The 26,872-nt window shown below is 44.9% G+C and overlaps 1 protein-coding gene across 1 annotated transcript in view; it reads right to left on the bottom strand.

Annotated features, from left to right (window-relative positions):
• ATXN1 (ataxin 1) overlaps nucleotides 1–26,872 on the bottom strand; it is a 458,821-nt gene that overhangs the window by 30,416 nt on the left and 401,533 nt on the right. The gene's annotated exons all lie outside the window — the stretch shown is intronic.

Here is a 26,872-nt window from a genome sequence, read left to right on the forward strand (position 1 = left end):
TCCTGTTCTCTGCAAGTTTCAAAAGTATTCCCAGTACAGTCCCTAATATGATAACAGAGTGAGACTGTTAAAAACTGAATTTGACTATGGTTAAAGAACACAAATACCATACAAAAATAGGGCTAGTGCACTGAAAGTTTTCTTAATGGGTTACATGCTTGGTTTGTCCGTCTCTCTCTTCCTTTCCAAGTTGACTTTGAAGTTCCCCTTCACACTGTCCCCTTTCTCCTTGGAAAGGAACAACTCACCATTAACACTAGAAACAACAGCTCTTTCAGACAGATCAGATCAGTGTGTTCAAACCTGGACATACAAACGGTGACCCTGAAGCCAGTTCTTATGGACAAGTATCTCAGTCTCTTACTAACCACTGAAGTCTGAGTTATCGCTGCTGTGTGGGCAAACCAACGCCCAACAGACAAGAGGCTGAACATCAGTGGAACTGACAGAACCACGCTAGCAAGCAGCAGATGTGATTGCTTCTACAGGTAGCAGCTGTAGGTATGCACAGCGCACGTGCTGTGATCCTGAGAGCTGTGGGATTGGGCTTTGGGAATTCTATGCTCTTGGGTTTTGGTATCTCACATCCAGATTCTCTTTTCAATGATCTGATTTTCTTTATTTCTTTATTTCTTTGGAGAGATGGGGTTTTGCTATATTAACCAGGCTAGTCTTGAACTCCTGGCCTCAAGAAATCCTCCTTCCTTGGCCTCCCAAAGTGCTAGGATTCCAGGCGTGAGCCACTGTGTCTAGCCAATAATCTGATTTTAAAACAAACACAATAAAGTGGCAGCCTTCAGCATTCAATCCTTGTCCATGCTGAAGCAACAGTGAAATCCCTATTGAAACACAACCCCCTTTTCTCTCCTCTGCCCTCCTAATTTGCAATTTTTTTTGGAGGGGGCAGTGATTTTGTTCTTTTTTCTTTCTTTCTTTCTTTCTTTTTTTTGACAAGGTCTTGCTCTGTTGCTCAGGCTGGAATGCAGTGGCGTGATCTCGGCTCGCTGCAACCTGTGCCTCCTGGGCTCAAGTGATCCTCCCACCTCAGCCTCCCAAGTAGCTGGGACTACAGGTGCATGCCACCACACCCGGCTAATTTTTGGACTTTTTGTAGAGGTGGGGTTTTGCCATGTTGGCCAGGCTGGTCTTGAATAGGTCTCAAGTGATCCACCCACCTCAGCCTCCCAGTGCTGGGATTACAGGCGTGAGCCACTGTGCCTGGCTTGGAAGGGGCAATGATTTAATGGCCCTTGTTGGTTTTGCTCCAACATCATCAATGAACATCACAGTGAAATGACAAATGACACAACAGAAAGTTCTCAATCCTTAATGTTTTGTGAGCAGATATCTAGGAAGGCAGAGGTTTAGAAATTTGGTGTCTCAATATCAAAGGACATTTCAGTAAGAATAGAATTTCTCATATGACAAGAGAGGAGCTTAAAGACTGGGATGGAAATGAAAAATAAGGTTAAAAAAACCTAAAACACTGATGCTGAAGAAATGAAGTGTTGAAGGAGTAATGTCACTTAGGTTTTTTTTTTTTTTTGGAGATGGAGTGGAGTCTCACTCTGTCACCCAGGCTGGAGTGCAGTGGCGTGATCTCAGCTCACTGAAACCTCCGCCTCCTGGATTCAAGTGATTCTCCTGCCTCAGCCTCCTGAATAGCTTATAGGCCCCTGCCACCATGCCTGGCTGATTTTTGTATTTTTAGTAGAAATGGAGTTTCACCATGTTGGCCAGGCTGGTCTCGAACTCCTGAACTCAAATGATTCACCAGCCTCAACCTCCCAAAGTGCTGGGATTACAGGCGTGAGCCACTGCGCCCCGCCAACCTAGGGTTTTTGTAAGGCTCAAATAACTGTGTTCTGTACAGCCTTCCCTTGTAAAAAGCACAGCACATGATTTACACTCAATACTTGCAAATCAATTACAATGACAGAATAAAATTAAACTACAAAAGCATCAAAAAAGTTGCCCCTTTTGACTGTCTGATAAGAACTAATAATGAACCTTTATTTTTAAATTTCAAGAATCACTCTTAAGAAAGGGAATGCCAAAACGCTCCCACATTTCCATACCAACCAGAAAGGAAAACTCATGCGTGAGACCTACTCAGAGAGAACCGGTCCAGGCGCCCCCTGCTGGCCCTCCTGTAGCACTGATCCAATAAAACCCCACAGGGTTTCGTGAGGGATATTCATGCAAGAGTGATATGTCAGAATGCAAAATGAGAACATTTGCATATAGTAGGCCCAGCCAGTAAGGGAATAGGTTAATTAGCCCAAGGCAGCACTAGGGAAGAAAAAGCAGCGGCATAAAAGTCCTTTCAAAGCCAAGTAAAATGTCAAACACATTCAGGAAGGGTCTATTAGCAATGCAAATGTAACATTGCCTGTACAATTGAATGCACAATACACAAAACTAGAAAACTCCTCTGAAGGTACTTCTTGGGGAAGCCAGCTTTCGTAAATTTGAAAGAGAATGCTGACTTGGTTCTCAGTAGTGCTCAGGTTTAATTATACTGTTTATTTGAGAGACATCGGTTTAGTAGGCCCTGAAAACTCACTGGGCTGGTCTTCTGCTAAATGATTGCTAAGATATATCGGCCTTAACACACAAATCCAAATTTATTCTTCTGAAAAGTTATCCATTGATAAACAGCATCTTTTCCAGAGACTGTCAATGAGAAATCAAGGACACAATGATTAAGACAGAAGCTGCAGCGACCGGGGGTCAATCTGTTAAAAATTTCCGCCCATCCTCCTCCTACATTTAGGACTATTTAGCAGTGCAGCACGGAGCAGACCGGGCTGTCTTAACGCTGAGGTACGTGTCCTTTCTCTGGGCCCCCCGGTAAGCTTTCAGTACAGATAAGGGGAAACCCTAGGGTAGAGATCGAGTCTTGCTGTATTTTCGATGAACCACCAGAGGGCGCCCCAGGATGGCACCACATTCCTGGTCTATTGGGTGATTATGGGACGAAAGAACAGAGAAGTAACTTATGAAGGTGGAAAAGTAGATCTGGAAAATAAAGAAGAGGGAAAAAGAAAAGAAGAAAAAAGAAAAATGGAAAGTGGAATTTCTGCTCTTAGAGTCTCCAGTTGCAGACAACTGGCCTCTGTGTCCTGAATCGCCCTCCCGGGGCCCCTGAGGAGTTTATCTCTGGAAGCACCTGCCACAACAAAAAGATTTCTTCCAAACATGGGACCATGCACAATTATATCAATGCCAAGTTACCAGAGAGCCACATACGCAGATCGCACTGTTTAAACATTACTATTGGAAAAGGGAAATTGGAGGGGGAGTTAATAGATGAATCAAGACAAATGTATTTAGAGTTTGCTACCTATGGTTTGCCTGATAATCACCGTTCTGAATACATTAATCTTAAGCCACTTTGGAGCTACGCTATCTCTCTATCATAATTTCTAATTTTAGCCTAGTGGTATAAGGCCTTGCTAGTCGAAGTGTGGTCCTCTGATCCGTGACATCAGCATCCTCTGCAAGTTCGCTGGAAATGCAGAATGCCCACCCAGACCTGCATTTTAACAAGATATCCAGATGATTCATATGCACAGTAAGGTTTGAGAAATCCTAGTATCTATCAGATTACATTTTCTACTGCTAAACTCTTAAGTAAATTAAATATCTCTAGCCTCTTTCTAATGGAGCAGGCACCAGGAAACCAAACTAGGTGTTGTACGTAAACACAGAGTTGATGAGGCTTCGGAGATAAACAGCTAATATTTAGGTGATGCTCCAGTGGTTCCTCTGGGGTCATCTAAACCCAATACAGCTGTAAATGACAAACGCCACTTTTCTTCTGGTTCTTTAAACAACTGCAGAGAAATATACTTTAAAAAGTCTATTACCATAAATTTTATACACAACTCAATCATTCCCAGGAAGAAAAATGAAATTTAACAAAGGAAGCTCCACACTTATATCTTTGCTATAATTTAGTTTCAAGAAATTTTTTGCTATTACCATGGATTCAGACTGCTTGAGAAGTGATAGGAAAACGAGACGCTTCTGTGCTAGGGATGCGGGGAATATATGCTCACTGACTGCAAGTCCAGTAAATAGCAGCTAACTGCTCGGAATGGAAGATGCTCTTAGAATTTGATATATAAAGTCCTAAAAATACATCTCAAACCTAGGGCAAGAAAATGGGTTGCTTTGCCTACACCCCCAATCCTGTGTTTCTCAGTATGAATGAACCCATGGCTGCCTGGCCTGCATGTCTATGGACAAACAGGGTACAGTTTCAGCTTTAAAGAAGAGGAAGAGCAGGCTGATGAGCTTGGGCCAGGACTAGAAAAACTATGTATGCAAACACTGAAGAGGGCAGAATACCTGGGTGTGAAGGCAGAGGTGACCTGGGCACAGCGAGGATTCTCAAAGTGCTGACTCACCAATCTCCTTCCAGCTTTATTACATCACTAAACTGGAAGGCCTGTGTGGTGCATTGGAAGAAGGCACTTTATTTTGGCCGAGCATTAAAAACAGGTCCAAACCCGACATGCTTGGAGTATGCAGAATGGAGAAAGGTGGGTTGGATGATAGCTATAATTAGATGCCTTTAAGGTTGACTGAACAGGCATACCCCCAAAGTGGATCGATCACACATTCATTCATCAAACACTCATTCCGTTTCTAGTATGTAGGATGGGGACCTCAATTGTTCAATGTCAGCCTGAAGCAAATGGTATGCCAGAACTATTTTTAGTTCTGTTCTATTCAACACTAATAAAGTGTTTTGGTTATCATATTTGGAAGTAACAGAAGGCTGGAAGGGATAAATGTTGTGATTAAGATTCAAATATATCTTAAGAAGCTGGAAGTGATGGTACAGAACCGGGAAAATTAAGATCAATGAGAACAAATGTAAATGCCTGCCCTTGGTTTCAACAGCTCAATTAGCCTAGTAGCAGGGTTGAAGAGATCTGGCTTAATAATGGTTTCAATGACAGAGCCCAGGAAGTTTTTGTCTGACTATACACTCAATATGAACAACTGTTTGGTAGGGTTCTTAAAAAGTTGTAGTAATTATAAGCTTCATTTAAAAATGTTCAGGCAGGGTGCAGTGGCTCACACCTGTAATCCCAACACTTTGGGAGCCCAGGAGCTTGAGGCCAGCCTGGACAACATATCGAGACCCTGTCTCTAAAAAAAATTAAAAAAAAATTAGCTAGGCGTGGTGGTTCACATCTGTGGTCCTAGCTACTCAGGAGGCTAAGGCAGGAGGATCTCTTGAGCCCAGGAGGTTGAGGCTGCAGTGAGCCATGATTGCTCCACTGCACCCCAGTCTGGGTGACAAAGCAAAACCCTGTCTAAGAAAAGAGAAAGAAAACAATGTTCAGAATAAAGGAATAAATACTGCAGTAACAGATGGCACGGGTAAAGCCACAGTTGAAATCCTGCTGCAAAGGCATGTGGGAAAGATGGGGCATGTCTGTGGGGAGGGATCAGTTGCGCAAGGGTCTGGAGGCAAGCAGGTGAGTAACAGCTGAGACAACTGGGAGTGAGTGCCCCGAGGAAGGACAGAAAAAGCTGCAGCATTAGGAAGCAATGAGAATTGTTAAACATGGACTGGGCTGCCTCATGAGTCAGGGATCTCTGGGTCACCCCAAGGGTCAGGATAGAAACTCAGGGATATGGGGTAGGGGTCCCTGCCCTGGTTGGGTGTTGGAGCTACTTACGCTACATTTTTTGCCATTAGGCACATTCTGAGACTGTGATTCCACTCTGTGTCAAGGTGGCTGGCTTGTCATCCCGGCCTACTATCACAGTTTCTTCTTGCTGTGTCCTCAGTGGAAACTGACTATTGACCTTCTCTTCCATGTCTATCTAGCGCGGAGTTTCACGGGGCAGGCTCTTGGTCCAAAATGAGGAGGCTGCTGAAGGGGACTGAAAGCCCTGTCTACGGACATCCAGGCCAGAAACCACCAGAGAGGTGAGCTGGGACCTGGCACAACTTTGCAGAAGATGCTGTCTGAGAGCCTCACCCCAACGCGCTCGAGTTTCCCTTCTTGGCTCTGCACCCCTGGGAGATGGGGTCTTGCTCTTCACAGAAGTGTGGTGAGTGAGAAGAGAAAAAGCAAGAAATGAAAGCTCATAATCCAAGCTAGAAGAAGTGCACACGAGGGCCTAAGGACATAAAACGTAGATAAATGTATGTATGTTAATTTTTATCATGAATAAGCAAGGACAGTGGGTTGAATGGTAGATCCCTAAAAGTTATACCCACTGAGAACCTGGGAATGGCTTTATTTGGAAAAAGGGTCTTTGCAGATATAATTATGGATTTGGAAATGATATCATGCTGGATGATCCAGGTGGGCCCTCAATTCAGTCAAACGTCCTTATAAGAGAAAGACAGAGAAAGATGTGAGATGTACAGAGGTGAAGGCCACGTGGAGGCAGAGGCAGAGAGCCTGGAGTGACGCAGTCCCAAGTCAAGGATCATCCGAAGCTACTAGAAGCAGGAAGAAGCAAGGAAAGATTCTCCCCTAGAGCCTTTGAAGAGAGCACAGCCCCACCAGCATGTTAACTTTAGACTTCAAGCCTCCAGGAGTATGACAGAATACTTTTCTGTTGTTTTAAGCCACCATGTGTTTTGGTAATTTATTATGGCAGTCCTGAGAAATTAATCCAACTATCTTCCATTTATTGATCATTTATTATTATACATGCCAAGAACCTTACTTCAGTATCTCATTTACTCTTCACAACAAATTCGTGAGGTTTGTATTATTATCTCCATTTTCCAGATGAGGACACTGAGGCTTTCCCAAGGCCACATAGTCAGAGGTAGAACGGGCACCGGAAATCACTTTCTCGGTCTACCCAACCGTGATGCGGCTGACACTCACATCCTGGCTATGGCGATGGCAGCCTCATAGCAAATATGCCTATTTGTTTTTCCTGTAGAAAAGGGACAGAATGCACAGGAATAAGTAGGGGAAAAGATGTCTAGGGGGCTTCTGCACCATGTTGACACTAATCAAGGACTGCAGCTGGTGAGACATTCAGTAAGGAACAGACTGATCAGTGACCAAGGAAGAGCGGTCAGGATGTCTGTACTTGCCAGGCAAACAAGCGGAGGACCTCAGGCCCAGCAGCCAAGTTCAAGACCACCCACCCAATTGTGATCCAGGCTATAGGAGCGGTGAGACTGCAGAAGGAGCCTCTGGCACAGGTCGGACGTGAGGAACTGAGAGCACTAACATGCTTTTGAAACAAGCTCTCTCCCTCTAGTGTCACAAGAAGCAAGTTCAAGCCTGCAACCTGGCACAGGCTCCCCTGAGTCCGTGGCAGCCAGCAGCACATACCACATTTTCCTTTTCTTTGAGGCAAGACCTTCCTGGGGGTGGTGGGTTGGGGGGAAAATCTGCCACTACCACTGCCAGCTGGGATTACAGTGGGTCAAGGAAAGGCAGGAGAAAAGCGTCCCCACTACTTATATTATCAGCACCACAAATAGTTGTGTTTTTGGGCTCCGTGCATCTATAGATTTTTTTGGCAATGGATACGACGATACTTGAAGCAATGATTAAAAAATCTAAATCCACCAAAAATAATAGTCTCATTTGGGTGCTCGCTGGCTTGGGCAGCTCTGCATCCAGTGTGGAGGTGTTCTTCGATTAAGTGCCCTGAAGGGGAGGCTGGAAAGAATTCCTCAAGACACACAGCTGCACTGGCTGCCATTCTGCTGACCTTGTCTTCTTGGCACGTGGTTAAATTGCTGTCTCCCTTATCCCTAAGTGAGGCTGAGTGATTTGCTACTACCTGTCCACATAATGGAGGGCCAGGCTTCATCAATTCTTAGACTCCTGGCTTCTGCCATTGCTATTCCTAGCGAGCAGGTGAGAGTCTGGGGGTGCAGTTCATGAGCTCTGCCGCCCCTGGAAACATCAGGACATCGGCCATGTGGCTGGTGTCCCCCTGGTGGCTCATGGCACATGTCTGTGAGTGCTGGAGGATCAGCCTGGATGAGGAAGGAGGAGGGGCGGGGCCACAGCTGGGCTGGGCCATCCCTAGAAGCCGGCTCACATGGAAAACGCGCTGCAGTGGCTGCGTAGCCAGTGTCTCTGGCGGCCTGCCCGTGCCGGAATTCCTGGAAAGGCTCAAGATGGAAAAATAACCATCTGGATCCAAGCTGGTCCCAAATGAATTGTCTGACAGAGGTTGAGTTGGAGTTTTTAAGAAAAGCTGGAAATGCCTTTCTGTCAAGACCTTTCCTGATTCAATACATAAGCAAATACGTTTTTGCTTTAAAACATAGTGCAGGCCAGGTTAGCTACCCGGCGGCACCCACGTTTCTGTTTATCCACCACTCTGGTTGAAGGCTGGGAACAGTCACACAAGCGCTTTCCACACTGCCTGGAGTTAGCGGTTCTCATCCCAGTCCAGACTAACGTGTTTCAAAGTGAGAGGAAGTGGGCCCTCTTCATTCTCTTATTTCGGGGACTGACGCAAGAAGCTGAAAAGTATTGGCCAAGGTAACACAGTTAGAACTGGGGTCAGGAGGATGAGAACCTATCACTTTGACTCTCACTTGAATGTTTCTTACAACCACTGTGATAGATCTCACTACACAATGCATGAAGCATTCACATACACTGTCCTATTTAGAATATCAAGATACATATTAATATTATTATTACTAACAATGATGATAATAGATCAATAATATTACTACTACTGCTATTACTACTAAGGACACACAGAATTGTAGTTACAGAAGGCTACGGTGTAGGTAGAGCACAGGTTCAAACCTTGGCTTTACCTCAAACCGCCTGTTATCCATTTTTAAAAATACAATTTTGGCTGGGCACGGTGGCTCACGCCTGTAATCCCAGCACTTTGAGAGGCTGAGGCGGGCGGATTGTGAGGTCAGGAGATTGAGACCAACCTGGATAACATGGTGAAACCTTGTCTCTACTAAAAATACAAAAAATGAGCCGGGCGTGGTGGCGGGCATCTGTAGTCCCAGCTATGAGGGAGGCTAAGGCAGGAGAATCGCTTGAACCCAGGAGGCAGAAGTTGCAGTGAGCCGTGATCGCACCATTGCACTCTAGCCTGGGCGACAGAGTGAGACTCCATCTCAAAATAATAATAATAATAAAAAAATTTTAATTTTACTCACAATTATACATGTGCCCCAGTTTAACGAGGCAAAAATTTCATTACAACAATGTGTAAAGTTGTAATCTCTGCCTGTAAAATGGGGAAAAATTAATGCACACAGTGCCTAGTATAACACATACTCAGTACATGGTTGCCATCGTAGTTATAATTCAATAAACATTTCCTCATGAATTCTCAGTGATCACCCACACTTATCTGTTGCTCATCTCTCCTGGCCATGATGTAATCAACACAACACCTTCAAACTATCAATTCTTTCAAACATCTGTTTTCTCCTCACACCTGTGATAGAAAAAGAGGAAGTGATGGGTGTTTGAGAGTTCATTTTTTTCTTTATTTGATAAACGGGATATTTATAAGTGCCCAGTGTGCAGGCCCTTATGCACACCAACAAGGAAGGCAATTCAACACAAGCAGAATCAACAGAAAGCTCAGACGCTAAACTCAAGGGTGGCATTTCCAGGGAAGGGTTAAGTGCAATGCCTCCGTGTTTCACTCTGCCTGCTTTTCCACAATACTTTTTGGATGAGTAATTCCCAAGACGCATGGTGGGGAAATGCAGAATCCTCCTTCCACATCCCGCGGGGAAGGCTGCCAGCTGTCTACCCGCACACACACTCACGAGCTTCGCCACACAACACGATGCAAAGTGCCAGCAACCGCTCCAGGAGACCTAGGCTGGATCCTGCCAGTCATCAGGGGGCTGGGTTTCCAGCACATTAGACAGCCCCAGTCTACAACAGAGAACATAAAACTCTCCATCAAGTCAGGAAAAAGGTCTCGTGGGAACTGAGGTACTCTGGGAGGGTCTTAAACGATTCATCGTCCTTGGTGTGTCCGAATGAAAGGAAAGCCAACGCCTCCAGATAATTCATAAACTAACCAGCTGTTCCTCCAGGTGTCAACACATTGGCTTCCCTTCTATGGTGGTTTCAGTCACTGAGACACTGCACAATTCAATGCTCTCGACTGCAAAGACCCCAAGACCTCCTGAGACCCAGGCTCCCTAAGGCACAGCAGGCAGGACAAGTCACCATGCTTACTTGCTTACTTTGTGCAGGCTACACCAATGCCTTACATATAAGTGACAACCAGCATATGATCACCCCATTTCAGAGACAAGGACACTGAAGCTCAGAGTGTAAGTCACTTGCCTAAGATTACATGGCTGAAAAAGGGCAGAAAGAACACACAAAAAGTCCCAACATGAAAACTTGGGTTCTAGTTCTTGGGTTGTGTAGCAGGTTCACTAGTGTGTAGTGAATACTTTTTTTTTTTTTTTAGATGGAGTCTCACTGTGTCACCAGGCTGGAGTGCAGTGGCACGATCTTGGCTCACTGCAACCTCTGCCTCCCGGGTTGAAGCGATTCTCCTGCCTCAGCCTCCCGAGTAGCTGGGATTACAGGCACACACCACCACGCCCAGATAATTTTTGTATTTTTAGTGAGACCGGGTTTCACCATGTTGGCCAGGATGGTCTCGATCTCTTGACCTCATGATCTGCCTGCCTCAGCCTCCCAAAGTGCTGGGATTACAGGCAGAAGCTACTGTGCCCGGCCGTGAAGAATTTAACCTCACTCAAACTGAGGTCTGGCCTTTGCCCCCACCTGTAGGGAGGTGCTCTCTAGGCTTCTGGAATATCCTGCCTCAAAGGAGTATGTTTATCTGCCTGGGGAGATTGGCCACTGGATAGAGTAACAATGTGATTTATGATGGGGGCTTTGGGCCATGAGGTATACGTTCCAACCTCAGAGGAATGAATAATGTAAGATACTTGCCTGACCTCCAGGAGGGCCTAGGGATTAGAGGTCAGTCATGAGGACAGTAGCAATTGAGCTCCAATAAAAACTCTAGACGCTGAGGCTCAGGTGAGCTTCCTTGGTTGCCGATTCTCCAGGGGTACTGTCACACATCATGGCTGGGAGGAGGTAACACTGTTCATGACTTCATGGGGAGAGGGCAACAGAAGCCCCATGTCTGGACCCCTCCAGACCTCCCCTATATGCCTCTTACCCTGGCTAAGTTTAACATGTATCCTTTCCCTGTAATAACTATAACCATGAGTAGAACAACTTTCAGTGAGTTCTGTGAGTCCTTTTACTGAATTATCAAAATGGAGGGTGGTCTGGGAAACCCCCTGAACTCGCAATTCGTGTTACAGGCACTGCTCTCTCTAACTTTGTAGTTGGTCACCTTCTTATAGCTAGTGATGGTCACACACTTAAATAGGCCAAGTAATAAAATATAACAACGTTGAAATAAAATCCGTCAGCGTTCAGGGATAAGAATGCCTTGTGAGACAATAATTAGGTTAATCTAAATTGGTGTACCCCAAAACTGTGGCCGGGGAACAGGCAGATTGGTAGTACAGAAAGGAACAGGGATATATACCACTCAGTGTAATGTCACCGGGGCCAAAGGCCACACAGAAAGCCTGCTTGTGGAAATCTACCCAATGACACACACGTGTAAGCAGCACTGAATGGATCAATTTTTGGGGTACAGAGTTCAAAGTGTTGGAACAATGGGGGGAACACATCAGCTAACTTCTGGTGTCTTAATATCCTCAGCCCACTGAGTGAAACTGACTTACTAGAAATCTACCATGGTCATTGAATACTGAACATCCCAACAGACCAAATGGAGGAGTTGGCTCCTGCACTTGGCTCTCCAGATTTTGGGGACATACTTCCTCCAGAATACAGAGGAGGATGCACATGAACCTGGGACTCTACTGGTTTCACTGTGTTTGTGGTCATGCTGAATAATGGTGTATCAGTAGCAGCAGCTCTGGCTGAGAGACCAGAACCCTCATAGCCTTAGTACTAGGGCCATACTCTCTCACCTGCAGAATAAGAAATCAATGCTGACGGCACGTCAGACTCACCCAGGCAGCTTTTAAAACCAACACCTGTGTCCAGATCTACCCCAGACCAACTGAATAAGAATCCCTGGATGTTGGGACCACCACTGGCATTTTAGGAAATGCACCAGGGGATTCTAATGTGCAGCCAGAGGTGAGAACCTCTGGTATAGAGGATTTTTTTTTTTTTTTTGAGACAGAATCTCGCTCTGTCACCCAGGCTGGAGTGCAGTGGTGCAATCTCGGCTCACTGCAAGCTCCACCTCCCATGTTCAGGCCATTCTCCTGCCTCAGCCTCCCGAGTAGCTAGGACTACAGGCACCTGCCACCATGCCCGGCTAATTTTTTTGTATTTTTAGTAGAGATGGGGTTTTACCATGTTAGCCAGGATGGTCTCGATCTCCTGACCTCTTGATCTGCCCACTTCAGCCTCCCAAAGTGCTGGGATTACAGGCATGAGCCACTGTGCCTGGCTGGTATAGAGAATCTTTAAGCCCCCTAACTCCATCTGTCCTTGGCAGTCTGTCTCAGTGATTTTTTTTTTTTTTTGAGATGGAGTCTCGCTCTGTCACCCAGGCTGGTGTGCAATGGGCGCAGTCTCGGCTGACTACAACCTTCACCTCCCAGGTTCAAGCGATTCTCCTGCCTTAGCCTCCCAAGTAGTTGGGATTACAGGTGCCTGCCACCACACCCGGCTATTTATTTTTATTTTTATTTTTATTTTTAGTAGAGACGAGGTTTCACCATGTTGGCCAGGCTGGTCTCGAACTCCTGACCTGAGGTGATCCAACCACCTCGGCCTCCCAAAGTGCTGGGATTATAGGCGTGAGCCACTGAGCCCAGTCTGTCTCAGTGATTTTAATTACAGCAGCCAATCCTTTCCCCCACTTTGCTAACACAAAAATTGTGTTCTAACCTCCTTTAATCATACTTAAAATTATATGCTATGTCCACAATGAGATACCACTTCACACTCATTAAGATGGACATTATATTCTTTTTTTTTTTAAAAAAAAAGAAAAATGGAAAATAGCAAGTGTTGGTGGAGATGGGGAAACTAGAACCTATATGCATCGTTGGTGGGAATGTAAAATGATGCAGCTGCATGGAAAACATTTTGGCAGTTCCTCAAAATGTTAAATATAGAATTACCATATGACTCAGCAATTCCACGTCTGGGTATCTACTGCAAAGCATTGAAAGCAGGGACTCAGATATTCCACACCCATGTTCATAGCAGCATTGTGCACATGAGCCAAAAGGTGTTAACAACCCAATGATCATCAACAGATGAATAAACTTTAAAAATGTGGTATATCCATATGACGGGATATTATTCATCCCCCTCTCCTTACAAAGGAATGACATTCCGCGTTACATGCTATGACATTAATAAACCTTCAAACATTATGCTAAGTGAAAGAAGCCAGACACAAAAGAACAATATCATATGATTCCCCTTCTAGAGGAATCTAGAATAGTCAAATTCAGAGAGAGCGTAGAACAGGCGTTGGCAGGAGCTGGGATGAGGGGGCAATGGGAGTTGTTTAACAGGTCCAGAATTTCAGTTTGGTATGATGGAAACATTCTGGAGAGAGATGGTGGTGATGGCTGAACAATAATGTGCCACTTAACTGTACACGTAAAAATGATTAAGATGGTAAATTTCATATTATGCATATTTTGTCACCAGTCAAAAATTTTAAAAATAAGTAGGTCATGATCTTAAAAGTTTGTGAAGAAACTGCATTTCTGTTTTGAAATGACATAGCGCCCTGTTCCCTCAACTGCTTGGAGTTACAAGGATCTCTGAGATACCTGCTGGCATTAGCCTGTACTCCAGGACTGGACGTCAGGGCATCCTTCAGCCGCTAAAGCTGTATGGCCTTTCTCACATCCGCAAAGGGGACTGTGAGCTGTAAAAAGTGAAGCAGCAGCATCTTAGTGTCATTGCTCTGTCATGTCATTGCTCACGGAAGACTGAAAGCTGGCCGATATCCCTGTATGCCTCTTCTCCCCTGATTCTGTCACCAGGTTATGTCAGCTCCACCCTCTAAATGAGGGGCTGGAAAACCTTGGTGATGGGCCACCTCATGAAAATGTGTGGCTTTGTGGGCCATACACTTCTGTGGCAATTACTCAGCTCTGCCTCTGCAGGCTGAAAGCAACCACAGATAATTCGTAACCAGTGGGTGTGGGTGGCTGTGTCCTGATCAAGTCTCAAATACGCCTGCCGCAGGCCTCTGGGTATATGTTCCCTCTGCTCTGTTAGAGTACTTTCCACACCAGCCACTGCTCCTCCGCAATGCACCGTCACCTGTTTTCTAATGCAGTGATTCTTATACTTGAGCGTGCGTATCACATTCACCTGGAGTTCCCAGATGCTGCTGATGCTGCTGATCCAGGAACCACACTTCCAGAAGCACTGGCCTCACCCATCTTTCAGGTCTCTCCTTCCATGTCACCTCCTTAAGGCTCTCCCCACTCCAACCCCATACCGTCTGCCTCTCCTCTGTGCCTCCTTAGCACCCTGCTCCATCATTCTCATCCACACACCATTCAGTAACCGTTTCCTCGACTATCCCCCAAGGCTCCAAATAGGTTAACACCAGCCACCCCCGAATGCCTTCACCATGGTGGGCGTGATGGTTAATACTGAGTGTCAACTTGATTGGATTGAAGGATGCAAAGTATTATTCTTGGTTGTGTCTGTGAGGGTGTTGCCAAAGGAGATTAACGTTTGGGTCATGGACTGGGAGGGGAAGACCCACCCTCAATCGGGGTGGGCACAATCTAATCAGCTGCCAGCGAGGCTAGAATGAAAGCAGGCAGAAGAACGTAGAAGGACTAGACTGGCTGAGTCTTCCAGCCTTCATCCTTCTCCCGTGCTGGATGCTTCCCGCCCTCGAACATCCGACTTGAAGTTCTTCAGGTTTTGGATTCTTGGACCTACACTAGTGGTTGGCCAGGGCTCTTGGGTCTTTGGCCACAGGCTGAAGGCTGAGCTGTCGGCTTCCCTACTTTCAAGGTTTTGGGACTCAGACTGGTCAACCACTGGCTTCCTTGCTCCTCAGCTTGCAGGTGGCCTATTGTGGGACTTGACCTTGTGATCGTCTGAATCAATATTCCTTAATAAACTCCCCTTCATATATACATCTATCCTACTAGCCCTGTCTGTTTAGAGAACCCTGACTAATACAGTGGGTCCACTAACTGCTACTTCCTTAGGCAATCATTCCTAAAATCTCAGCAAAGCTACTTCGGACTGCTGCAATCCTTGTTTTCATGTGTCTTCCTCATTAGACCATAAACTCCGATGCTGCTTATAGACTGAAGTTCACAACCCCTTGGGCTTCTAGGGTGTTGTCCACCCTTTGTTGGTTACTGTCCTTATCCTATGTTGATCTCTTGCAGTTTGTCTTCCCTACGAGCTGGTTATTAAAAGGCAAAGGATTTCTGGATCGTTTTCTAGATTTTGGATGTGATGATAAAAAACTGAGCTTGTGATGGAGGGACATAAAATACTGTGTCTGCAAAGAATCTGCCCCTAGAGATTCCATTTCTAACATACTTTCTCACGTGAGATTAACAACTCCTGTTACTTCCTGGATCTGGAAGGACAAGTACAATATACTGTGTGAGATGTTAAAGACACGTGCTATATGGGAAGGCCTCTAAACATTCACATCCAATTATCCAAAACTAATTACAGATTGTCTTAGGCTCAATCTCAAGGAAACGCTTCGGTAGTCTCTGGATTTACCGGAAGAGGTGTGTATTTACAAAGACAACAATTTTGTTGAAACCAGCCTAAACCAATCATAGGAAGGATAAGATCAGCTGTACACATCGGCCAAGATAAGAATTTTCTCTGCAATAAATGTTTGTTTTAAAACTAGGGGTATGACTCATACTTGGTGAATGGGTGGCTGAGTTCTGACCCTCAAAAGATGAATGGTTCATTTTGAAAAGCCCAGCAAGTGGGAAGCCTACTTTCTACCTCCACTGACTTCAGAATGAGGCTGCAGTGTAGCGGAGCCCAAGATGGCCCCGAGTTGTTTCCAATCACCAGCAAGATGGACAATGGGATGACTCGTGACCTGCAGCTGTTTTCAATAAAAAAGCTGAGTAATTACAGCAGCCTCTCCTGGGGCTCACATGCGGCCCAGCACAAAGCCAGTGGAACATTAAGGACACTGAATGAGCTGCCAGAAACCCTTCAGCTCTGGGCTGCCAGACTGCTCCTCCTCCCCCGGCTCAGCATCATTAACTTAATCAGGTATTCATTCAATAAAAAAAACCTGATACTCTCCCTAGATGTAGGCAACACCCTCCGAATGAGGCACACTGTCAAATCGACTGCATCCGGCAGGAGGTGTGAGGGCGGTCCTATATTCTTTTATTTAATTAATTTATTTGTATGTATTTATTTATTTAGAGACAGAGTAGCCAGGGCTGGAGTGCAGTGACGTGATCCCAGCTCACTGCAACCTCCGCCTCCTGGGTTCAAGCGATTCTCACGCCTCAGGCTCCTGAGTAGCTGGGATTACAGGCGCGCGCCACCACGCCTGGCTAGTTTTTGTATTTTTTGTAGAGATGGGGTTACATCATGTTGGCCAGGCTGGTCTCAAACTCCTGACCTCAGGTGATCCGCCCATCTTGGCCTCCCAAAGTGGGAGTAAGCCACCGATTGGGATTAGAGGTGTGAGCCACCGCGCTCGGCCTATTTAATTTATTTTTAAATTTAGGGGCTGGGAAGATGGGAATCCTCCTCTAGGCAGTACGCCTCGGACATGCAGTGGAAGGGAGGTTAGAGTGAGCAGCTGGTCACAGACTAAAGAGAAGAAACACCTTGCTCCCTCTTCACATTTAGAGACATAAACACTTGATAGCATAGTTCTGACTCCTGAGCAGGAAGCGCATGGTTGACTTCAGTGTCATGTTAGACTAGGCTACTGGCATTTGGTAACTGGTGACTTTATGAAAGTCTTTCAACTTCCTCTCCCTCTCTTTTTTGACACAGGGTCTCACTCTGTCACCCAGGCTGGAGTGCAGTAGCACGACCATAGCTTACTGCAGCCTCGACCTCCTGGGCTCAAGTGATCCTCCAGCCTCAGTCTCCTGAGCAGCTGGGACTACAGACTTGTGCCACCACATCCAGCTACATTTAAAATTTTTTTATACAGATAGGGTTTCATCATGCTGTCCAGGCTGGTCTCAAACTCCTGGGCTTAAGCGATCCTCCCATCTTGGCTTTCCATAGTGTTGGAATTACAGGTATGAGCCACAGCACCTGGCCTATTTAACTTTCTAAGCTTTGATTTCCTCTTTAAGAAAAGGAAGATAGTATGGCCAGGCACGGTGGTGGCTCACACATATAATCCCAGCACTTTGAGAGGCCGAGGTGGGCAGATTACCTGAGGTCCAGAGTTTGAGACCAGCCTGGTCAACATGGCAAAGCTCCGTCTTTACTAAAAATGCAAAAAAAAAAATTAGCTAGGCATGGTGGTGGGTGCCTGTAATCCCAGGGAGGCGGAGGTTGCAGTGAACCAAGACTGCGCCATTGCACTCTAGCATGGGCGACAAGAGTGAAACTCCACCTTAGAAAAGCAAAAAACAAAACAAAACAAAAAGAAAATGAAGATAGTAATACACCTTATCTCATGAAGTTGTTATGAGAATTGCATGAGATAATTCAGTGCCTAGCATGCAGGCAGGCAGTAGTGCCTCAAAAATGCTACCTCTCATGATGAACTGCTTTCCAGTTCAAACTACCTCCTATGGCTGTTGCAGATAACAGCATAGGCTTGGGATCTAGGCCACCTGAGTTGAAATCCTGGTGCCCTTACTCCCCAGCTGTGTATATCTGATGCAACTTAATTAATTTATTTGATCTAAGTACTAACCAGGTCCAACTAATTCATTTCTCTGTGCCTCGGTTTGCTCATCTCCAAAGTGGGAATAATACTAGTTCCTACCCCACAGGCTTGCTGTGAGTTCACACATAAGAAGAACTTAGATGAGGCCTGGCACACTGAAGACCTACAAATACTGGCTGTGGTTGTTCCCATTATTTTCTAAGAAAGGCTCTCTTCTCTACCTCCTTCACTTTGGTCCTATTTTCATCTGCATTAAAATAATCACATTTTCAGTCCGGGCGCGGTGGCTCACACCTGTAATCCCAGCACTTTGGGAGGCTGAGGCTGGCAGATCACGAGAACAAGAGATTGAGACCATCCTGGCCAACATGGTAAAACCTGTTTCTACTAAAAATACAAAAATTAGCTGGGCATGGTGGCATGTGTCTGTAGTCCCAACTATTCGGGAGGCTGAGGCAGGAGAATCGCTTGAACCTGGGAGACGGAGGCTGCAGTGAGCCGAGATGACGCCACTGCACTCTAGCCTGGTGACACAGCAAGACTGTCTCAAAAAAAGAAAAAAAACCCAAAAACCATATTTTCCTCCCTAGAATTCTTTCCCAGGTTACTTCCTGCAAGTCAGCTCCAGCAAAGATGGTGAATGGAATAATTTCTCATTAAAAGTTTCCCTGCCTCACTTCCCTTCATGAGGCATTTCAGGTCTTACCGGTTCAGAAAGTTTACTAAGTCTCTAAAATTGTCTTCTTCTAGAAAATACTCCACACTAGTGCACTGATTTTTTTTCCCCCTAAACTGGACCAAAGCCTTGTTTGCAGAACAAATGGTCAATTACATCTACATTCAAAAATAAAATTCAAATGTGCTCATGTTTTCAATTTAAGTATGTCTGTTGTTTGCTGTTTATTCCTTTGGTATAAATAGAAGCTTTCTGGCTTATTTGAACGCAGAACACATAGTACACTGTTTAGATACAATTACTCATTATAAATTAAATCAATCCTTTTCCTTTTTAGAATACCGTGCCCTAACTACAATCTCTACAACATTATAAAAACATAAAATATGACTAACGATTTAATTTAAGGCCCTAATTCCCAATGAAAGATAAATAATGCTGCTGTAGGCACCAATGACTGCAATCTAAATAGGCAATAAAATATTTAATGGACAAACGGAAATGCAAAAAAAGTAAGTTAGTCTCCTGTTTACAACAAAGCTCATTTTCTGTACTAGCACTGTGGATGTGGAAGATGCAGTTAACCTCTGTAAGTCTCAGTTTCCTCATCTGAAATACGTGAATGATGATAATACGTTTTCAAAAGATTGTTGAGATGAAATAAGAGCAACTATAATGCCTAGCATAAGAAAAAAATCCAGCTGTGTTCTTCTTCCTGAACTTCAGTCTCAGCTCAAGACCCTGTGAGGAATTTCCACTTGGATACTTACCATCCCTCTCAAATCAGCATGCACTCTGGTTCCACATTTCTGCTCATGGTTTTGCACCATTTCTCCAAGCATAGGCCAGAGCCTGATATTTGATACTTCTCTCCCTCTTCACTCCTATATCCAGCTACTCCCCTAATTGTGTCAGTCTTTCTTCAAAATGTCTCAACTCTTGGGGTGAAGCTTTAAGTCCCTCTCTTTTTTCCCCCATATTTACTGTGTAGGAAAGAATTTGGCTTTGGCCAAAGAGGGGTCTGCCCTTTGCCCTTAGCTCCTAGGAAATGACCTATGTGATATCTGATAGTAGTGTCCCTATTTGTGGGGAGGGAAGGATTTTGAGTCACAGCAAATTACTGAACCCAAGCCTCGGTTTCCTCATTTTAAAATGGGAATTGGCTGGGCGTGGTGGCTCACACCTGTAATCCCAGCACTTTGGGAGGCTGAGGCAGGAGGACTGTTTGAGGCCAGGACTTTGAGACCAGCCTGGGTAACAAAGTGAGGCCTGTCTCTACAAAATAATAAAAAAATTTAGGTGCAGTGGTGCATGCTTGTAGTCCCAGCTACTCGGGAGGCTGAGGTGGGAGGACTGCTTGAGCCTGGGAGATTGAGGCTGCATTGAGCTGAGATCGTGGCACTGCATTCCAACCTGGGAGACAGAACAAGACCCTGTCTCAAAAAATAAAGACAATGGAGATAATAACACGTACCCTGCAGGGTTAGGGTGATGACTAAATGAGATGCATTCAACAAATGTGAGGTAGAAAAGACTTCTCTTATTCAGCAGGAACTTTATCAATGTTCATTTCTTTTTCTTTTATAATTATGAGAACATGAAGGAAATGGGCAGAGGATTCCAGGAGAATTCTGCCAAGATTTTCAGTCTTTTCATAATTGGCAGTAGAGTATTTCCATTTTCATTTTGAGTTTTGCTAGTATTCTTCTACTAAGAAACCAATTTTTTCCCCGATGAATGTTTTTTTAATTTCAGGGTTTTTTTTTTTTTTTTTTGAAACAGGGTCTCACTCTGTCATCCAGGCTGGAGTGCAGTGGCCCAATCTTGGCTCACTGTAGCTTCAACTTCCCAGGCTCAAGCCATCCTCCCACCTCTGCCTCCAGAGTTGCTAGGAATACAGGCGCATGCCACCACGCCCAGCTAATTTTTATAGTTTTTGTAGAGACGGGGTTTCACCATGTTGTCCAGGCTTGTCTTGAACTCTTGGGTTCAAGAGATCTGCCTGTCTCAGCCTCCCAAAGTGTTGGGATTACAGGCATGAGGTACCACGCCTAGCCCATTCTTGAGTATGCAGGATCAATATTTCTCCTTATAATGTAATTCCAACAGAAGGGAAACCAGGCCTCCTTTCAGTATCACAGCTTGAGCCTCTCAGCGTCCCCTGATTTCAGAACGTAGGCTACAAACAGTCCCAGATGTGTGCTGACGGGCACTACATTCCTGGTCTTTCACAGCATTTACTTTGGATTGGGAAATGGGAAGTGAAGTCTCTCTTTCAGTATGAGATAATTTCTTAGAACAGGTTAGTTTGGCCTTTCCTGAAATATAAATAAGAAAGAGGCTTCCATCCGAAAAACATCTGAGTGTTAAGTAGATAAATGCATCCCTTCGACATTGAGACATTTTATCTCCACATCTGATGCACTCTTATTTTTTCAGCAGGACACGTTTCAGAAACTTGGATCTTCTTCCCTGCTATAGTTTCACAAATAATCCAGTTTGCTTCCATTTTGCTCTGGTTAACCCATGGGATGGTGGGTGGGATGATGAAAAGCAGCAATAAGGCAGTGACTGAGTCTCAATCTATAACGTTTCCAATGTAGATGATAAAATGAACCCATAATAAACATATCTGGGAAAATATAGGAAGAACTGCACAGAAAGCTCTCAACGGAGAGCCTGAAGGGACCAGCCAGGGAGGCTCATGCAAGCCAGGAATAGCCAGGCATGAGTAATGCCTTAGATGGGTGGGTTTTGTTTTCTTTCACAGCTGATTTGAAACTTCCCTCAATGACAGTGTGGAAGATAATGTTTTAACAAAATGCACGGATTTACAAGCTCCTTTACACTCATGCTGACACAGCATCACACGAGGCTCTGCCTGGGAGTCTCCACATCTCAGGCTGGGCTGCATGGAAGGAAATGACCACAGCAACGCACATCGAGGGCTCCCTTTGTGGCTCAAAAGAAGCACCATGGCAGAGTTATTATCAGATTTCAGTACAGTAGTCCCCCCCTTATCCATGGGGAATAGGTTCCAAGACCCCCCAGTGGGTGCCTGAAACCATGGATAGTACCAAACCCTATATATAAACTATGTTTCTTTCCTATACATACCTACCATAAAGTTTGATTTATACATTAGGCACAGTATGAGATTAACGATAATAGCTAATAATAAAACAGAACAATTATAACAGTATGCCAGCATCACTAAGTGCTTTGGAACCATCATTAAGTAAAACAAAAGGTGACTTGAACACAAGCACTTCCATCCCACCACGGTGGATCTAAGCACCAAGACTAAGCTAGGTCTAAGCACCAAATCTAAGCTAGGTGACTCACTGGCGGGGAGCGCTGCGCAGCCCACATGCTGGGGAAAGGGCCGATTCACGTCCGCCGTTAGGACGGGGTAAGGCGTGAGATTTTATCCTGCTACTTAGAACAGCACGCAATTTAAAACTTAGGAATTGTTTATTTCTGGAATTTTCCATTTCGTATTTTCAGGCTGCAGTTGGCCTCAGAAATCAACCTGTGGATAAGGGGTACGTCTGGCTGCAGGGTTCTAGGAAAATACTCCACACTAAAGGAGGTATCTCAACAAGGCTGAGAATGAGGTCTATGACAGAAATGTGCCAAGAAAGCAGAAAGGAAAAGCGCTCATTGAATGGGGAATGCTGCTAGTTGGTTAGTGGCTTCAGGAAGGTGTCAGATTCTCTTAACAATTACAGGAGGCCCGGCACGGTGGCTCATGCCTGTAATCCCAGCACTTTGGGAGGCTGAGGTGGGCGGATCTTGAGGTCAGGAGCTTGAGACCAGCCTGGCCAACATGGTGAAACCCCCATCTCTACTAAAAATACAAAAATTAGCCAGGCATGGTGGCTTGTGCCTGTAATCCCTGCTACTCAGGTGGCTGAGGCATGACAATCGCTTGAACCTGGGGGGTGGAGGTTGTAGTGAGCCAAGACTGCACCACTGCACTCCAGCCTGGGCGACAGAGCAAGACCTTGTCTCAAAAAAACCAAAAACCAAAAAACCACAATTACAAACACACTTGGCCATTAAACTTGAAACACTAAAAAACAGCTTTGTCTATAAGAATAAATAAATAAAAACTGCTATAGGTATTATGCTTCAAGATCACAAAATGCATGAGGACATTACAGTGAGGGTCCCCTGAGTCGATAATCAGAAATACATGTGATGATGTAAAAATACACATTCACTGTAGTTTCCCAAGATTGTGTAGGTCTGGGCTGGGACCTAGGAATCTGTATTTTAAAAATCTCTTTTGGTGATTCTGATTGGCAGCTAGGTTGGGGAACTACCACACTAGACCTGTGCTGCTTAACCTTGGTGCTTTTTAACCTTGGCAGCACAGGAGAATCACCTGGAAAGATTTTCAAAAATCTTGCCGGTCACACCACCCCCCAGGCCACTGAACTCAGAACCTATAAGGTGGGAGTGGGCATCAGTGATTTCAATGTGCAGCCATGGTTGAGAATCCTTGCAGTGGACCCTAAGTTCCCTGAGGGAGGAACGTGTTCATGTATGTACCTCCCTAAAACAGTGCCCTCCACAATAAAGTCAGACCCCTTCCTTCTATTTTATTTCATTTATTTATTTTTTTGAGATGGAGTCTCGTTCTGTCGCCCAGGCTGGAGTGCAGTGGTACAATCTCAGCTCACTGCAACCTCTGCCTCCCAGGTTCAAGCGATTCTCCTGCCTCAGCCTCTCAGGTAGCTGGGACGACAGGCATGCGCCACCATGCCTGGCTAATTTTTTGTATTTTTAGTAGAGATGGGGTTTCACCGTGTTAGCCACGATGGTCTCGATCTCCTGACCTCGTGATCTGCCCACCTCGGCCTCCCAAAGTGCAGGGATTACAGGCATAAACCACTGTACTCGGACCCTTCTATTTTATAAAGCTGGGTTACACATGGAATTTGTTTGTTTTAAGCCCAACTTTTCCCAGAAAACAAATCGAGTTCTTTTAAACAAAATTTTTAGATATTTAGAAGATAATATAATTATCTATGCTTTGGGGGGTGAAAGCTCTCAAAAGAACCTCAGTTGCTTGGAGGCAACAAGTAGATCAAGAGGAAAGACCAACAGGTGCCTGACAACCTCTCTGGGTTGTTCTCCTGATTTGTGATGGGTACAAGAAATATTCATCATAAATGTCAGGTCCCAGATTTTCTGATATGCAGGAAACTCTGCAGAGTGGAGCAGCAGCCATGTGATCTTGTGGCTTATGGTCAGAGCACAAACAACCCCCAGCATAGCTGGAGACTGGTCACAGGCCCTGACAGCTGCACACTATGTCCTGTAACACATTTGACTTTACGGCACCCTGCATTTCTGCATCACACTGTGCACATCTTTCTTTTTCTCCTCTCTTGGGGGAGAGGTATTTATTTTAATTATGAAGTCCTCTATTATGTATGGTGAACTGTTTAACTCTGGGGCAGTTGAACTGCCTCAAACTCGGCTGCATGAAACAGAAGAAGGAAGGTCCACAGCCATCTTCCCTTGGCTTGGCCTGGGCTTGCTTCAGTTTGCTGAGAGCAGAACCCCGCTTGGATGCCCACAGATGCTTCTGTAATTTTGCACAAACTTACACACGGAGCACCTAAACTCAGGGGCACCTAAAACCAGTAGTGGTAATTCGATTTTACGGAAAACTTCAGCAGGAATTTGCTGCCACCTTCCATTTTCCTCAGCGCTAAGAACACCTATTCTTAGTGACAGGTGACTCATCTGCCACTCTTATAGCGGACTCTTCTAAGTGAAGACACAAACAAGAGCAGTGTCGACCCTGATGGATGTGCTTGGTAGGGGAGGAGAAGCCTCATGAATAAGAAAGGGATGACATTTTTCTCTGCTCAATCTTTCCCCTTCCCGCAGGAATACTCACCCACCATTTTTTTTTTTTTTTTTTTTTTTGAGACGGAGTCTCACTGTCGCCCAGGCTGGAGTGCAATGGCATGATCTTAGCTCACTGAAACCTCTGCCTCCGGGGTTCAAGCAATTCTCCTGCCTCAGCCTCCCGAGTAGCTGGGGTTATAGGCATGCACCACCATACACGGCTAATTTTTTTGTATTTTTAGTAGAGACAGGGTTTCACCATATTGGCCAGGCTGGTCTTGAACTCCTGACCTCAGGTGATCTGCCCACCTTGGTCTCCCAAAGTGCTGGGATTACAGGTGTGAGCCACCACGCCCGGCCCCTCACCCACCCTTCGGATGGGCAACTTGAGCTGCCCTCTCCTGCTTATTCTTGTAATCACAAACACCTCTTGCTCCAGCCACCACTTCTTAAAACTGCAGACGAAGGGCTGACTCTGGGCCTGCCATCGGTTGGGCTCGTTCCTTCCCTGGAACCATTCTCCTCCTGAGAGCTCTCAAGTCATTCATCGAAGTAAGTAATTTAGACACATTGCCTCGAATGCTCCTCTTGCTCACAACTGTAAAGTTTAGCAAATAAAGCAAACGCCTGAATTTCCAATCTCTGGACATACAGGCAAACATTGAAGAAGTGATTTCCTCTCTTCTTCCTATGTTTCCTGCACACAGTATGCAAAGTATATCCAGCACTCTGCACAAAAACCTCAGTGACTAAACCATGGCACGGGTCATGGATTTTCTTCCTCTTCCTTGCTTATTCTATGACTCAGAAGGTTCAAAGCAAAGGTTTTTGACCTAATTTGGCCTTAAGTGGGAAAAGGTTCCACTCCTGTCTCACACTGAGTTTCAAAGCAAAGGAGAAATGGAACAGGGCTGTATTTAATTCTGAATGTAATCTCTTTGCTGTTGGCAATGTTCTGGGAATAGTAATGAATTTTTGCTTTCCATGAATAAATTTTTCAGAATCTAAAGTTGAGGCTCACATAATTGTTAGTATTTTCCCCACAGTGTTTTTCAATTTTCCTTGGAAGAGAAGTAGATTGAATCACAATACCTCAGTTTCTCATTTTGTAAGCTGCCAAGAACAGTATGAACTGTCCTGTAACTAAAGAAACACATGACAAACGCTACCAGGAAAGCCGTTTGAAATTCTTTGGGGAAAAAGCATATAATTTATGCAGACCACCCTGGGTTATCTAGTTTTTAAAAATCCCTGCATACTAGACAAACTTCTTTTGGACCATGTTTCTTTCCTAGGAGAAGCTCGAACATAGAAAACTAATTTGCAAATTAGTCATTTGTCAAACATTTTTAGGAAGATGAATCTTGAGCAAAACAAACTTTTGATTATATTAAAAAAACACCAAAAAAAATTCTGCAGGTCTAGATTGAGAAAGTAGGGGTCATACAAAAAGCTAATATGGAGGACTGTGGTGACAATCAGACTGTAATACGGACAGTAATACGTACACCACCCCTTTATATTCTTTTCACCAACAGTCTCAAATGCTGGTTTCAGCATAAGGCCAAGAAACACAAATCTATATGGAATTTATGCAAATTCCTCATCGATTTATATGCATTTATAGTTATTCCATTTATAAAATGCAACTTATTTTATAGGTGGTGAAACAGGCCTAGAGAGAAATGTGCACTACTAAGGTCCTGTGGGTTTGAGACATTTTATTTTACTTTATTTTATTTATTTATTTATTTGCTTTTTGAGATGGAGTCTCACTCTGTCACCCAGGCTGGAGGGCAGTGGCGCGATCCCGGATCACTGCAACCTCTGCCTCCTGGGTTCAAGCGGTTCTCCTGTCTCAGCCTCCTGAGTAGCTGGGACTACAAGTGCCCGCCAGCATGCCCGGCTAATTTTTGCATTTTTGGTAGAGGCGGGATTTCACCATGTTGGTCAGGCTGGTCTCAAACTCCTGACCTCAAATGATCCACCCACATCGGCCTCCCAAAGTGCTGGGATTACAGGCATTAGCCACCATGCCTGGCCAAGATATTTTAATTAAATGCTTAACCAAGTCCAGAATTTGGTCTTTCTAACTCCACGTCCATTACACTTTCCACTCTACGCCATGGCTCCCTGTGCAGAAGACTGCAATCCGATAAGCTCAGTTCCCAAAGGGTCCAGACTCAGGCAGTGACAGTAAACATGGAAGAGAGGCACAAAAAATTGGCAAGGCTCGAGGAATGACTGATGGAAGCTGGGTTGAACCAAAGGAGTGGGAGCTCTCAGGTAGGAATAGGAAAGGTCCAACTGCAATAAGATACCCAGAATGGAGAGAGTGCTATGCTGGAGGAGAGGCAGGTAATGAAGCTCGTTAATAAAGATAGTAAGACTCGTTTAGCTTTATGAGGCTCTAAGATAAACATACAGCAACTC

Source organism: Theropithecus gelada, chromosome 4, assembly GCF_003255815.1.
Source record: "Theropithecus gelada isolate Dixy chromosome 4, Tgel_1.0, whole genome shotgun sequence".
NCBI lineage: Eukaryota > Metazoa > Chordata > Mammalia > Primates > Cercopithecidae > Theropithecus > Theropithecus gelada.